The sequence below is a fragment of the Miniopterus natalensis genome, chromosome 3, assembly GCF_054644295.1.
Source record: "Miniopterus natalensis isolate mMinNat1 chromosome 3, mMinNat1.hap1, whole genome shotgun sequence".
Classification (NCBI taxonomy): domain Eukaryota; kingdom Metazoa; phylum Chordata; class Mammalia; order Chiroptera; family Miniopteridae; genus Miniopterus; species Miniopterus natalensis.
In genome coordinates, this window is record NC_142083.1 from 3,923,501 (window position 1) to 3,937,153 (window position 13,653).

Consider the following 13,653-nt stretch of genomic DNA (forward strand, 5'->3'; position numbering starts at 1 on the left):
CAGCCACCACCGGCTCGGGCGGGAGGGGCGCCCCCGTGGCCGGGCTTCGGGGGAACCCCGCCTCTGTGAGCAGAATCAGGAAAGCTATGCAAGCAGCATCGCTCACAAACCGGGAAGACCAACATCAGCAGTGCTGTTTTGAAATACAAACACCAGCTGAAAAGCGCCTGCTGGTTATAGTTTAGAAACACGGGCTCAGGGCCCAACAGAGCTCCTGCGGCCGCAACTTCACTGGACTGTCACCACTTGTCTCGGCCTCAGCGCCGTGCAAACAACTGGAAGTGTCCGCCACCGAGCAAACAATCAGCAAGCTGAAAAATCACCCTTTAGTTTTTATGAGCCCACGAATTCTGCTTTAATTAACAGCCATTATTAGCAATAAACATGTGAAATCCTGTGACTGAACGTGTGCTCTTATTAGGGAGCAAGTCAGCCAGTACTCGCCCAGACTCCAGCGATGACCCGAATAGACGACGACTTTCATTCGACCCTTGGCGTAAGTATCTTACAATTAGTAAATAATCCACTAATTGTTTTCTCTTACTTTAGCTATCAGTCAGCATTCGCCTCTAGCTAGTTCACACATACACAAGCATTATGTAAAATGGCTCATGAAAAACAACTGAATTCATTTAACAGGTATTATTAAACTACTTCTCCAACCAAAAAAGTTCACGCATTTTAACTACAATTATAATAAAAATATTAAAGAGTATCATATGCAAATTTTTTAACATAATTGCTTTTACCAAAAAATTTAAAAAACTGTAACATAATTACTGTATTTCCCATGAACAAAACAATAAATTGTAGACAGGTGAGCAGAAGAGGAAAGAGCTAACGTTTCACCATGGATCACAAGCAGTGGTTTCCGACGGACACAGTGCGATGCTCACTCACCTGCACGTCAATTTGTCAATCTCAATTCACGCACCGGCAGATTCATTTCTGAACCAATGAACCTTTGTTTTCAGTAAAGGAGAGCCGAAGCGATTTTCCCCCTTTGCTGTTCTGACACAGACACTGTGTCGCTCAGAAGGAAACAAAGTAACACATCAGATTAGCTGTAATTTGTTTTAAATGAATCTGCCGAGCAGTTAGCAATTTGCATGCTTGCTAAGGTAGGTAAAAGGAAAGAATCAATTGTCACGCGTACAATGCGATTCACGGAGCTGTGTGTGTGTTGGTTCCTTCCCGGGGCAGACAGCGGAGGCATGTAATGCGAGCAGGCGATCGCGCTCTCAGGAATTTCTGCCGTTGCTCTTGAGGAATATTTACGGGAATGTCACTGCCCAGATGGATGCTGGCCCAGAGGACAATTTCTTCTGCAGGATTCCAAATCTCCCACGTCAAAGGGAAACTGAATTTCTCATGAATTTTAGAAAATATTTCAATGCTTCTAATAAACTCTTTGAGAAAAGTTTAAGAATCTCCCTCACTTCTTAAAAGATTTTTTTAAAAATCTAATAAAGAATAGAAATAAACTTGCTTGAGGAAATCCAAAAATATTCCTCACTAATGTATATTTCTCCTATGTGTCCTTTAATTTTTCTAATTCACTTCTCTCTTTTGTTATTTTCCATCTTCCAAAACGTATTCTTGCTGCCCTGGCTGGTGTGGCTCCGTGGTTAGGGCGCTGGCCCACGCACCAAGAGGTTGAGGGTTCGATTCCCAGTGAAGGGCACGTGTGCCTGGGTTGCTGGTTCATTCCTGGCCCCGGTGGGGGGGGAGTGTGCAGGAGGCAGCCAATCCAGGTGTCTCTCTCACATCGAGGTCTCTCTCCCCCCCCACACTCTAAAAAACAAAACAAACAGAGGAAAAAAAAAAAAAGTATGCTTACCTCTAATTACAGGGCTATTACCACCAAGGGTCAAGGTACTACCTGCCATGTGTAAATCATAAAGTCAGTGGATCGCACTGTCACAGGGCGTTCAAGGGCTTCCCGACTTTCCACATTATAGGTAGGAATGAACAGGAGAGCACAGAAAGGGTGAGAGATTTATTTACGTAACATCATGCAGTCAGGAAGTGACAGAATCAGCAGCACAAGGACCTAGTATTCATGCTAACCAGGATATCCTACGAGAAATTCAGTATTAACCTGCAAGGGCAAACCACCACTATTTTCAGAAAAGAAAGGCCCCTGCTTTTGCTATCCAAACATTTAATCACATTAATTAATATATGATAATCCTCAGCATCGTTATCATCACCAAAGTCTCGAGAAGGCCATTATTTGATCTAGAAAGTGAGAACAGTCTCTTCCTAGGAGAGAAATCACTGAACTGAAGACTTGGGCCAGAGTACAGGAGAAATTCAATACCTTCTCACAGCTTCGAAAGACAGGTCTTCGCCCAGGACTTGGAAGTAAGTTTTTAAAATAAATCTGACTTACTAAAATAACCATCTGAGAAACAAATGATATTAAAAAAATAAAAATTACTATCTGTTAAAAGCATCTGAAAGTTGATTCTCGTGGGAAATAAATTTTTAGCTTATTACCAATATGTGCACGTAAAGGAAAAGCTATTACCATACTTCAAAATGCACATTAATATTCATCAAGCGAAAACGCTGAGCAAGAATTAACAACTTATCTCTAATCAGTCAATTATTGCAAATGGCTCCTGATAGCTGCTGACTGTTGCCAGGCCCACTAGAGCTCATTCCAGGAGGCTGGCAAGGAAACAAGACAATTAGCAGTTCTCTGCCACAGAAATATCCACAATTCAGAGTGAACTGAAAGGCCGCCTTGATACTGGACTGTCCTGAGCATTCCTAGTGAGCACAGGGCTCGCATCACTTTGCAGGGTGAGGAAGATGCAGGACGATATGACCCAGGATCTTATTTTGAGCACACAAACGTCCATGCTTGAAGACGCTGGCATGTGGCCTGCGTGACAGACCACGTCCCACGTGCACGAAATCCCAGCTCCTCCAGAGCGCACGGCTGGACTCCTCGGCCCAAGAGTCCGAGAGGCACACTCTCTTTCGTATCAGTTCTTAAGTGAGATTTCAGTAGCTTAACACAATAGAGATGGACTTCTTATCCATCTCACGGTGTATGGAGAAGACGGGGATTCTGCTCCACATGGGCTGTGCATTCGGACAAAGCCTCGAGGGGACGCACGTGATTCCCTCCCCTGGGACTCCAGGGCGTCACCGCACCTGGGAGGGGAAGTCCAGCCGTTCGCCCAGGAAAAGGGTTTGGTGAACACACAGGAGTCTAGACCACAGCGTCTTTTAACATTATTAATGCACTTGGCTTATAGGAAAGTTTAATTACTTTGAAAACTCTTCTTAACTGTCGAACCTCAGTTTTCTGTGATGGTGCCTTCAATTAGAAATTAATGGCCGAGATAAAGACATGTAGGTAATTTTAAAGCAGATCTCAGTGATCCCAAAGACTCTCACACGCCAAAACAAAACACTGTCCAGTCCAGCCGTCCCCCATCCTGCAGCTACGGCACCGAAACATTCACTGTGGAAACTGTAACATATTTTAATTGGACACAGTAAGAAGGAAACAGCTTGGGCCTGAAAAACAGAACCTATTCATCTACTCAGTCACGTCCCTTGGTACTGTTGCAAAGCTACAAAATGTTTCCAGCGTGATGGAGATACAGAGAACAGAAGATGCATAGGAAAGAAAAGAACACCCTAAGAACTGCCTGAAAAAGAGAAAAATCAGAATAGAGGTCTAGCAGCTTTTTAAAATCATTACATGTTGCACACAAAGGCCTGATTTCTCACCAACCCATAGGAAATTTTCCCCCCTAAAGAAACACTTTTCTATGAATTCACTTTCTTTCTTTCAATATATCTTAATTGATTTCAGAGGGAGGAAGGGAGAGGGAGAGAGACATGGAAACATCAATGATGAGAGAGTCACTGATCGGCCGCCTCCTGCACGCCCCCCACTGGGGATCGAACCTGCAACCCGGGCATGTGCCCTGACCGGGAACTGAACTGCGATCTCTTGGATCCTAGGCCGATGCTCAACCGCTGAGCTAGGTCGGCCAGACAAATTCACTCCTCCTTTACTGCTAAGTAAGACACTGTTGTGTTAAAAAAAAATCTTAAACAGTTACAGGCGACGATACGGGCTCCGCCCGCCACAGACTATTCAACCTCCTTCCCACAAGCACAGGCTGTTCCGCCTGCTGTCCTCCCCTCTGAAGGAATCGGCCGCAGACGGGAGGGGGACAGCGGGTCCGTCAGGGGGTCACGGCTGCTTGACTTCTGGAACGCAGAGGCGACGGGAGGGGGTTCAGCGAACCGGACGCTCTCTCTCAGGAAGGTCAGTCCTGGCCTCTGAGATGAATGACCGAATGTGCGGCCACGGCCACGGTCGCTTAATGCTTCCCAGAGGCCTGGCCAACGCTCCACTCCAAGGAGCCACCCACTGGGCGTGCGCACTGCAAAAGCTAACGCGGCCTCGAAAAACATCTGGAGTCTCCCGCACCCACGGGTGTTTAGATGGCGTGTTTTCTAGAACAGAGGTCCCCACGGCTGCCACCTAACGAAAACTATACTGCGAGGGGGCTTTCTCCTGGGAGCCGGGAGACTGCGCTGAACAGCTCCTCGCACGGGGTGGGGATGCAGGACTGCAGGGAACCCACCTGGAATGTATTCACGCACAACAATGTCCCTGCCTCAGGTGAACCGCTTTAACCAGACCACGGGATCGCTCCTCTAGCACGAACGCAGGGGAAGGGATCAGGGCCGGGGATCGGGGCTGCCGCGGGGGGCCCTGCGAACTGCACGCTCACTGCTCCGGGCCCCAGCCCGGCGCACCCAGGTCACCTCCTCACTATCCAAGTCCCACGAGAGGGGAAGGGAAGGACGAGAGAGGACCTCGAGCATCAGGTGTCACGATGGGTGGCCTGCAAACGCTGCCCTGGCCCCTAACATTCATTCTCACCTTTTCTAGAGAAACCCGATGTTTAGCTTGGAAGACGGTTGCCCTGAATGGAGGGAGACCCCTTCCCAGCCTCCCCGGCACCCCGGAGTTATGATCTGATCCCGTCTGGTCCACACAGGACCCACAACGTCCCGCAAGAAGGCCGGCGCTGTCCCTTGGGGCCGCCTTCCTCCTCCTGCCCCTCCCTCCCTCCTGAGGCTGCCCGTAGGAGGGGTGAGCAAGGGCCTGGGTGGCCGAGCCGAGGGGCCCGGCTGGCCCGAAACACTTAAGCAGGGAGGGAACGACCCAGGGAAAACCGCACCTCTAAGCCAACGCTGTTATGGGCTTTCTGCGAACTGCGGCCAACGGCTGTGTGAGGGCCCTGGAGCCCGAAGAGCTGGGGACACACCAGGGGGCACAGGGGGCCCCACGCACACAGCCTCCCCGACAGGCGGGCTAGGCCCCCGCGTGCACATGCTGCCCCCAGGCCCTGGCGGAGACACAGGAGCTGTCCCTCAGAAAGGAAGCGACGCCAAGCTCGCCTTGGAGCAGCAAGGGGAAGGCTTCCCAACCGGCTTCTGCCGACGGTCCTGCATTAATGACCCTCCCGCTGCCGATGGGATTCCCAGCAAGAGGAGAAATGCGTCGAATGTTTTCAAATAGTTTTGCCTGAGGATTTACGATTTGTAAGTCAGACCTGACAGGAAAGGACACTGCGGGTGAAATGGCTTAAAAGTTCAACCCCTTGCCTGAGACCGGTCGGGAGCAGCCCTTGACTTCCCATGACGAAAGTCCCTTCTGAAGACGGCCGTTTCCAGGGAACCATCTTCCCCGGGGAGGCTGGGAATTTTTTTAAATTTTTATTTTTATTATTTCCCTTTTGATCTTTTAAACTACTTAACTTCTGAGAGGGATGAAGGACACATATCTTAATGTGATTCTTCTTAAAACCTACAACAAAGGACTGAAACGCTGACAATGTTCTCTGCCCAAATTCCTGTTGGAACATGTCCAGAGACTATATATAAATATACATATATATGTGTGTGTGTGTGTATATGTATGTGTGTGTGTGTATATATATATATATATATATATATGCTTTCTCCATGGTTTTAAAAGCACTTCCTATTTGTTCCACAATAAGTTTATCATTTTCATAATAAGACATTATACAAGATTCTCTCTTTGAGAGAAAGAAGTTATCAAAATCAATTTATCTGTGTATCACTTTCAAAACCTGGTATGCAAAGATACCGACATTCTTATAGGGCCGAATACATAGATTTTAATATGAATTTCAGTTGGTCACAACTGTATAATTCCCTGATGATTATACTCTCAATTCCTTTCTTTCTTTTTCTTTGTTTTTTTACAATGACTGGCCGGTGTTAGATTTTTAGAATTTTCACTTTCACCACGCACACTCAGGACGGTCTTCATTTCCCATTTACCCCGGCTGCTCACAACTACAGCTTGAGCCACACCGCGCACCGGATGAAAAACCTCTACGTGCTGAGTAAGTTTCCTTTAAAATTTCATTTGGGAGACACACAATTATAGGGACTCTGTCAATTCTACGACACAACGGTGCTTAAGAAGGATGCGTAACACGAAACGACACTTGAACGTGTAATTTACACCAGCGCCGTGTCACCCGATTTACCCCGTCCTGACATTCACGTGACAGACAAGCGTGTCGGTGATGCAAATCAGAGTGAGGTGCTAAATACCGTAGTATTTTAAAAGTTCAATTGAAAACCAAAGACGAAAAGCTGCTGACTGATAAGCGGCTTACTCGGTTAGCATAATTTTAATTTCGAAGCTGAGGACCGGCGTTTAAAAAACCACGAACAAAGTCACACACCGTCAGAAGCAGTCGAGAACGGAGTCCTTCGCTGACAGACTCTACTTTTGCTGTTTGTTAAGACAGGTGACATGCTTCTCAAACAACCTCTTTTCCCTCTGTGCAGATAAAAATAAAGTCGTCCTCTATACTCCTGAATTCCTTCTTTCCTAAATAAGGCACCGCCGTGTGGTGAGAAGTTACGCCGACTCCCAGGTCGGACATTGGGGGCACAAGCCACATGCTGGGTGAAGCAAACCCATCGCCAGGCAAGGACTCGGGCGACAGCGGGGCACCGGGCCACTGGCGAGGGGCAGAAAGAAGCCTCAACCAGTGTCGCAGGAAGGATGCGTGGTTCGCGCCCGCACCGGCTGCCAGTCTGCTGCTCGCCGGGAGGCCAACAGGAGGGGCAGGCAGGGCTCTTCCAGGCCCCTCGTTCGCATGCGTCACAGGGACTATTCCTGGACACTTACAGCACCTTCTCGGATAAGGAAGGTCACGGATCAGACACGGCATTTATCTCGTTTTTAAAAAGCTTCAGACTAGGGGAAATATATAAGTTTCTGCTCTCCCAAGAGCATGGGGAGGAAAATAAATCTCTGTTTGCACCGCTCTGAGTGTAAGTCATAAATGAAACCATTCTCTCTAGAAAACTGTTATTTGGACTAAAGCAAAGAAGCCTAAACTATAATCAAGAGAAATGTACTTTCCAAGTCCCAGATCTTATGGCATTTAACTGAAGGATTATTCCAGTCCTCAAGCTCGCATCAGTACAAGGAAGTAATGAAAAAAACAAATACACAAAACTAACATTTGTTTTATTGTTAAAAAGAAAAAAAAAAGAATTCTAACAGTACGAACCCACAGAGGGGTTCTACACTCAAATTTAAGTCGATTGTTTCTAGCTCGTATTTGCCATAAACAATATTACAAATGGATATAAACTAAAAATTCTACTCAATTCATGATGTAGCTAAATTACCAGCATTTGAAGACGACTCCACAGACTGCAGGAAGCTAGGACGGCACAGACCCTAGCGACTCACATATGGAGAGTTCAAACCTGGGGTTCTATGGATTTCCAGTCTTACTTGAATGTCAATAAAATGATCAGAAAAGTCACTATGTAAGTTATAATAAAAATTTTAACAAATGTGCACACCCAGTACTACACTGCAGTAGGGCTTATATTTCATAAAATGTACCGAATACGTTGATAATTCAAAACAGAACAAAACAGTTGTAAAAAATAAAGCTCACAGCCAAGCAATGTTTCTTCCAATTAACTGGAAATTATCTCATGATTGTATTTGGGTTGGGTCATGATGGTGAACCAGTCAGATTATAGATACTTACCTAAATTCTTTTTTAATTGACTTTATTAGTTTTTTATTGATTAAGAACTCAGAAATGGGGATATTTATTTTTTCTGGGCCTGTATTCTTTCAGCAATATTTCCTTCACAATTGCTACTAACAATGTATCCAAGTCAATAATCCTGTTAAAACATTACACTGCTGACAAACAACATCAAACCAAAATGATTTCCCTCACATTTAATTTTAAAATCCTAACCCTTTGTTGAGGATGAGACAGAATGCGTCCCCAATGAGACCGAGCAACCTTTAGCTACTTACCTCAAAGAGCTAATTCGTCCTAATTCTGTTAAGTATGACTTAGCATTTTTAAGAACTATCACAACGTCGGCTTAGGGGACTGTAACATATGCCTAGAAAACTATCACTTTTTTGCTAGTATTTTAAATTGACATGTATTTGGTTGTAACAGTGCCACAAACATGTTTTTCACAGCTACGCTTCTATTTGCATTAGAGGAGAAATGCACATGTCAAAACAGAACAGATGGGTCTTGTCTTCTAAAGAAATATTCAGTCCATGATTAGGTAATTCACAGATGATTTAAAACTTATAATTGAAAACTTCTACAATTAACTTGTCATTGTCACATTTACAAAGTAACTTCCAGGCAAGAGAATCTTTTAGAAATACTGTTCGGTGTTGCACTTAGGCCACAGTTCATTTATTTAAGTCACCGATGGCACATTTGCGAAATTTTTTTTTAACTTAGGAAAGTGCTATTATTAATACAGCTTCACTCAATTACACCATTAGTCTGCAAAACGTGTGCTACACACTTAAGTACGACTGGAGCAATAAGATCACTTGCGCAGGCGAAAGCGAAGGCTTTTCCTTCACATTCACGTTAAAATTGCTTCCCACTTGCGGTAATGATGGAGAACATTTTGGAAAAGACTATCAACAGCCTGGACTGTAACACTGAGTCTCAGTGTCAAGGGCTCTGATTTGGAGTTTTAAGTTCCTACTTTTCCTCTTGGCTTCAAGCAGACTCTCCGGCGTATGCGCCTGAATGGTTGACACCACCATCATTACCACTAAATTACCACAGGCCAGAAACGGCCTCTACCAGAGTTGCTGTCCTGTAAATATTTCCATCGCAAGCTTCAAATGCTCTGAGCAGAGTCTGGCCAGGGCCTCGCTGCTTGGTCTGGACTCGATACTGCCGACGGGACTCCAGGGGTCTCCCAGGTCCATGTGAAACCTCCCTGCACCCGTGGTGTATTTCTCCCAGTCCTCTTGCTCTGCTCTTGCTCCCCCATATTATCCAGGATGAGTTCAGAGGAAATCATCTTCTCAGACACGGTGCTGAATGCATTATCCGAGCACAGCCTGTGGTCACCAGCATTAGTCTCTACCTACTGCGTAAACTCCATCTGATTTTCTCTGTTCAAAAACGAAGGCTCTTCCTTCTGGGGAAGCCAGATGGAAATCAGTATCTGATCCTGCTGCATCTCGAATGTGGCCTTCAGGGACATGGCTGGCACAAACACCCCTCTGGTGGCCAGAGAGCCAACCTGAAGTCCCTAAGGAGTTCGTGAAGCCTGCCACCCACCCCCAGCAGCCCCGGGGGCAGAGCGGCCCGGAGGAGCAGCGGAAGGGCAGCCAGATCTTGTGGCCCATCCCTGCCTGGGACCTCGGGATGGAAAAGGGGTGGGAGGTGGGAGTTACTGGCACACAGGCTCTGCTTTTCCTCCCGGGGCTCCCGGGGGTTGGCAGGGAAACCTGGAGCCTGAGGCCACAGAGGGCTCCGCAGGTTCTCAAACAACCTGACATTTGAAAGGAGCCTGTCTGCCATCATCATCTTCTCCTTACCTCTTGAATCATTTCCACCAGCAGCCAAACATACTCGATATGATTTTTCTGAGCTACCATCCTATTTCTGCTCCACTTCATTGGAAATTTCTTGGAGGAGTTGCCCATACTTGCTATTTCCATCTTAGCTCCCATTTTCCTACCAACCCAATCAATTTGGGTTTATGATCAGCCACCTCCATCCAGCCCCTTCTGGCTCCCTTTCGTAGCTGAACTCTAGGCAGCACTGGGCACCCAACCAACATTCTCTTCCTTGCAACCCTTTCTTTTCTTCGCTTCTAAGGCCTCCTGCGTCTGTGGCCCCTCCATGCTTTCAATCTCCGAATCCATCCTCTTGCTTGACAAGCAAATTACGGAATGTCCCACATCTGCACAGATGTTCCACCACCTACTCCCAGACTTTAAATGTCACCTGTTTCATCAAACTCCAAATCCATCCTTTCTTCCTGATCTCACACTCAAACTCCGCACTAAAAGCCTAACTGCTGTCTGACCTAACTGTTGATTCCCCACCCACCCAACACCTGCTGTTTCCCAGATTTCTCTGATTTTACTATCTAAATACTTGCTCAGGCCAACATCTATGGAATGGTGATTAATCCCCTTGCACCCCTCACCGGGCCACACGTCTGCCCGTTGCACCGTGAGTCTTACCGACTCTGCGTTCCGAGGCTGTCCAGGGCTCCACGCGCCCTCTCCCCCGCCCCAAGGCAGGCGCCCGTCACTGTCCCTCTACTTAAAAACTCCACCCAGTCTGCCAACTGCCTCTGCTTCTCCAAACAACCCATTATGTGCAGAGAAGCCAGTGATCTAATTTATAAATTACATAACTTATTTACATATGTACAAATTATGCCATTTTCCTGATTAAAATCCTCCACTGGCCTCCACTGTAGTTAAAATAAAACCCAAATGTCTTAAAATGCCCAACATGATCTTCACCTGCCCGCCTCGCCTTTTCACAATTATTAACACGACACTGAGAACAGCGGCTTAAACATAACAGGGGTGCAATCTCTACTTGCTGAACGACTGGAATAAACACAGAAATACGCTAAATTACAGTGCGTTTATTCAAACGCACTAGTCACTAGTAATAAGAAACTAAATATTTTACTAAATTCCTTTAAACTGAGAATCTCAGTGTTATGCCGGCATTAGCTCATTTATCATCAAACACTTTGATGATCTCAAGTAAAAAAGTATTCACTCTACTGACACAACTATTGTATCAGAACTACCTTGTATCAGATAATTACTGTCTCCCTTGCAAAGCTTTGCGCCACGTCACCCTTGTGATTTAACAAGATTCTCCACAGAAGGCTCAGGTGAGCAATTTTCAGCTCCCACGTAGAAACTCGGAGTCTAATAGGATCACTGTGAAGCACGGCAAAGGTTTGGAAAGAATTACTCATTGTATAAAGCACAACAAATTCAAGATTCTTGCTGCAATGTCAGCTTCGTTCATTCAGATCGACTTTCCCAAGTGGAAGTTAAAGAGGAAATAGAATGATAGTTAGAAAGCTGGGAACAAAAAACTTAAAAAGAGAGTCTTCATCTTTAAAAAGCAGATGAGAAAAGCCTGAATTATTGTACATTACGTGACCATGAGAAGGCAGCTCTGAACGCATCTGTTCTGTAAAGACCTAATAGCGATGATTTCAAACTACATGCAGGAAAGAGACTTCGCCAATGTAAGTTAAAAGGTAAATATACTATGTATTATAATTTAAACACCAGGTTTTTAAAATACTCCCTTAATACATACTTCCTTGCTCCCCTAGTTAATACTGTCTGTGATGTGGTGGTCTGAATAATTGTTTAAAAATTAACATTTAAAAATTCTGATTAATCATCTGGTCTTTTCCTTATTAAAAAACCAATTCTGATAACCTCTATTTGCAGCCTTTCATTTCCATACAAGGTCTTTAAGAAAACCAGGAAACAGACCCCCCCCCAAAATAATGCACTGTCATTTCTTCCCTCTCCCAACACGAAAGCACAAGTAAACTCTGAGACAGTTCATAAGAAATAAGTGCATTCATAGAAATTCGTCCAAAAAACATGAAATCTATCCACTGCGAATACCCTGGCCAGGTGTGGCGGAACATTCGGCCTCCCGCCTACCGCGTTACCATTAAGATCGTACGGAAAGATTCCTCAAGACTGAGAAACTGTGGGCCCTTCATAAAGGCCACGTGGGACTTTTCACCGTGGTCATCTTGGCCGAATGGATGCTGCTGGAGAGGGAGCAGGCACGGCCACGGGCAGGAAGAGATTAACCGAAGAACTCACGTGCGTGTCCGCACAGCCCGGGGACACAGACCACAGGCAGGAGAAGGCCTGGGCTGGGGCAGGAGCCGGTAGAGGGGGGCAAAGGGGGGAAAGCGGGGGACACCTGGAAAACTCTCAACAAGAAAATAAGTTAAAAAAAAATCAATCAATAAAAAAAATTTTTAACAGATTTTTTAAAACTCGAACCCTCCTGCCCTCCCTCTCTTAAGCCCCCCAGGTAAGCGCTAAATAAATCCCGTATCTCCACACTGAGTTTCTTTACATAAATCTCATGCCGTGGACATAAACGGTGATAAATATCAAACCCAGTATCCTTGTGGGAACTTTCCCAAAAAACACTTTATGTGCCTCCCACTTCAAACGCGCCTCCCACTTCAGATATTCCTTCCGCCCAAGCACCTTATTCTCCTCCTTGCCCCGGGTCTGCACTTGGTCCCCGCCCCGCACCCCACAGCTCCCCGGCCTCACCTGCTCCGCCACCTAGTACATTAGGACACGCTCCGCCGGCCCCTTCAGCTGCCCCGACCTGCGAGCGCCTCGAGGACGGGCTTCTCTGTGCTCAGCTGCCTGCAGAGCCCGGAGGCCCAGGCTCACCAACGGGGAAGTGAGGAAATGATACACCGCAGTGACTTAAACACCTGGCACAGGGTTTGCCCAAGACTATTTAACAACTGTTACCATTCTGTATGTTTCCATAATTATGTGTCATCTCCTTATATTAACATAATATCACTGTGCTGTTGGGTTCTAAGATGTTCCCGGTTAGTTTGTTTCCGCCATCAGCAGACAGTCATCAGAGCCCGAGCAATGGGAACAATTCCTTTTGCGGTTTTGATCCCCTTTACCAGCCAGTATACACTCCCTGTGGACAAAGAGACCCTTTCCGTAAGTGCGGGGTTTCTTAAATGGCAAGGATCTGTTCCTAGAGATACAGCTCTGGGAGAAGCCTGCAAACTGGGCATCAACAGCCACAGCCAAAGGTCAGCATACACGAATCTTGTTATTTGGGACATAAGGTAATTTGGTCTCTGCTATTCCTCTTTGTAACCCATTCAAAACATCTTGAACACAGAAGATTAATAAACATTCTTCTTTAAACTGATAAAGAGGAAACACGTACTGCTCCATAAATATTTGTCGGAGATGGAAAAGGAACGCGACCCTTCGGGAAGCAGGTCAAGCAGTTTTATGGAACGGCCCCCGAGATTTTTGTTCCTCCGAAGGCTTACCGTGCATCGCCTGGGCAGTGCCCGACGGGCAGCCTGGCCTAGGTCTACCCACTGGCCTACAAGCAAACAGGCGGTCAGCAGGCGCAGTAAGCGCCACGGGGAATGGAGACGAGAGACAAGGTGGTGACGTGCTTCGCCAACGACACTCTGGCTGCAAGCGTCCAACGCCCAAAGGGAACTGACTTTAAG

General features: G+C 46.2%; 1 protein-coding gene and 1 pseudogene across 1 annotated transcript in view; both read right to left on the reverse strand.

The window, feature by feature from the left end:
- PARP8 (poly(ADP-ribose) polymerase family member 8) overlaps positions 1-13,653 on the reverse strand; it is a 127,363-nt gene that overhangs the window by 76,392 nt on the left and 37,318 nt on the right. The window lies entirely within an intron of this gene.
- Positions 7,582-9,876, reverse strand: LOC107526258 (transmembrane emp24 domain-containing protein 5 pseudogene; annotated as a pseudogene).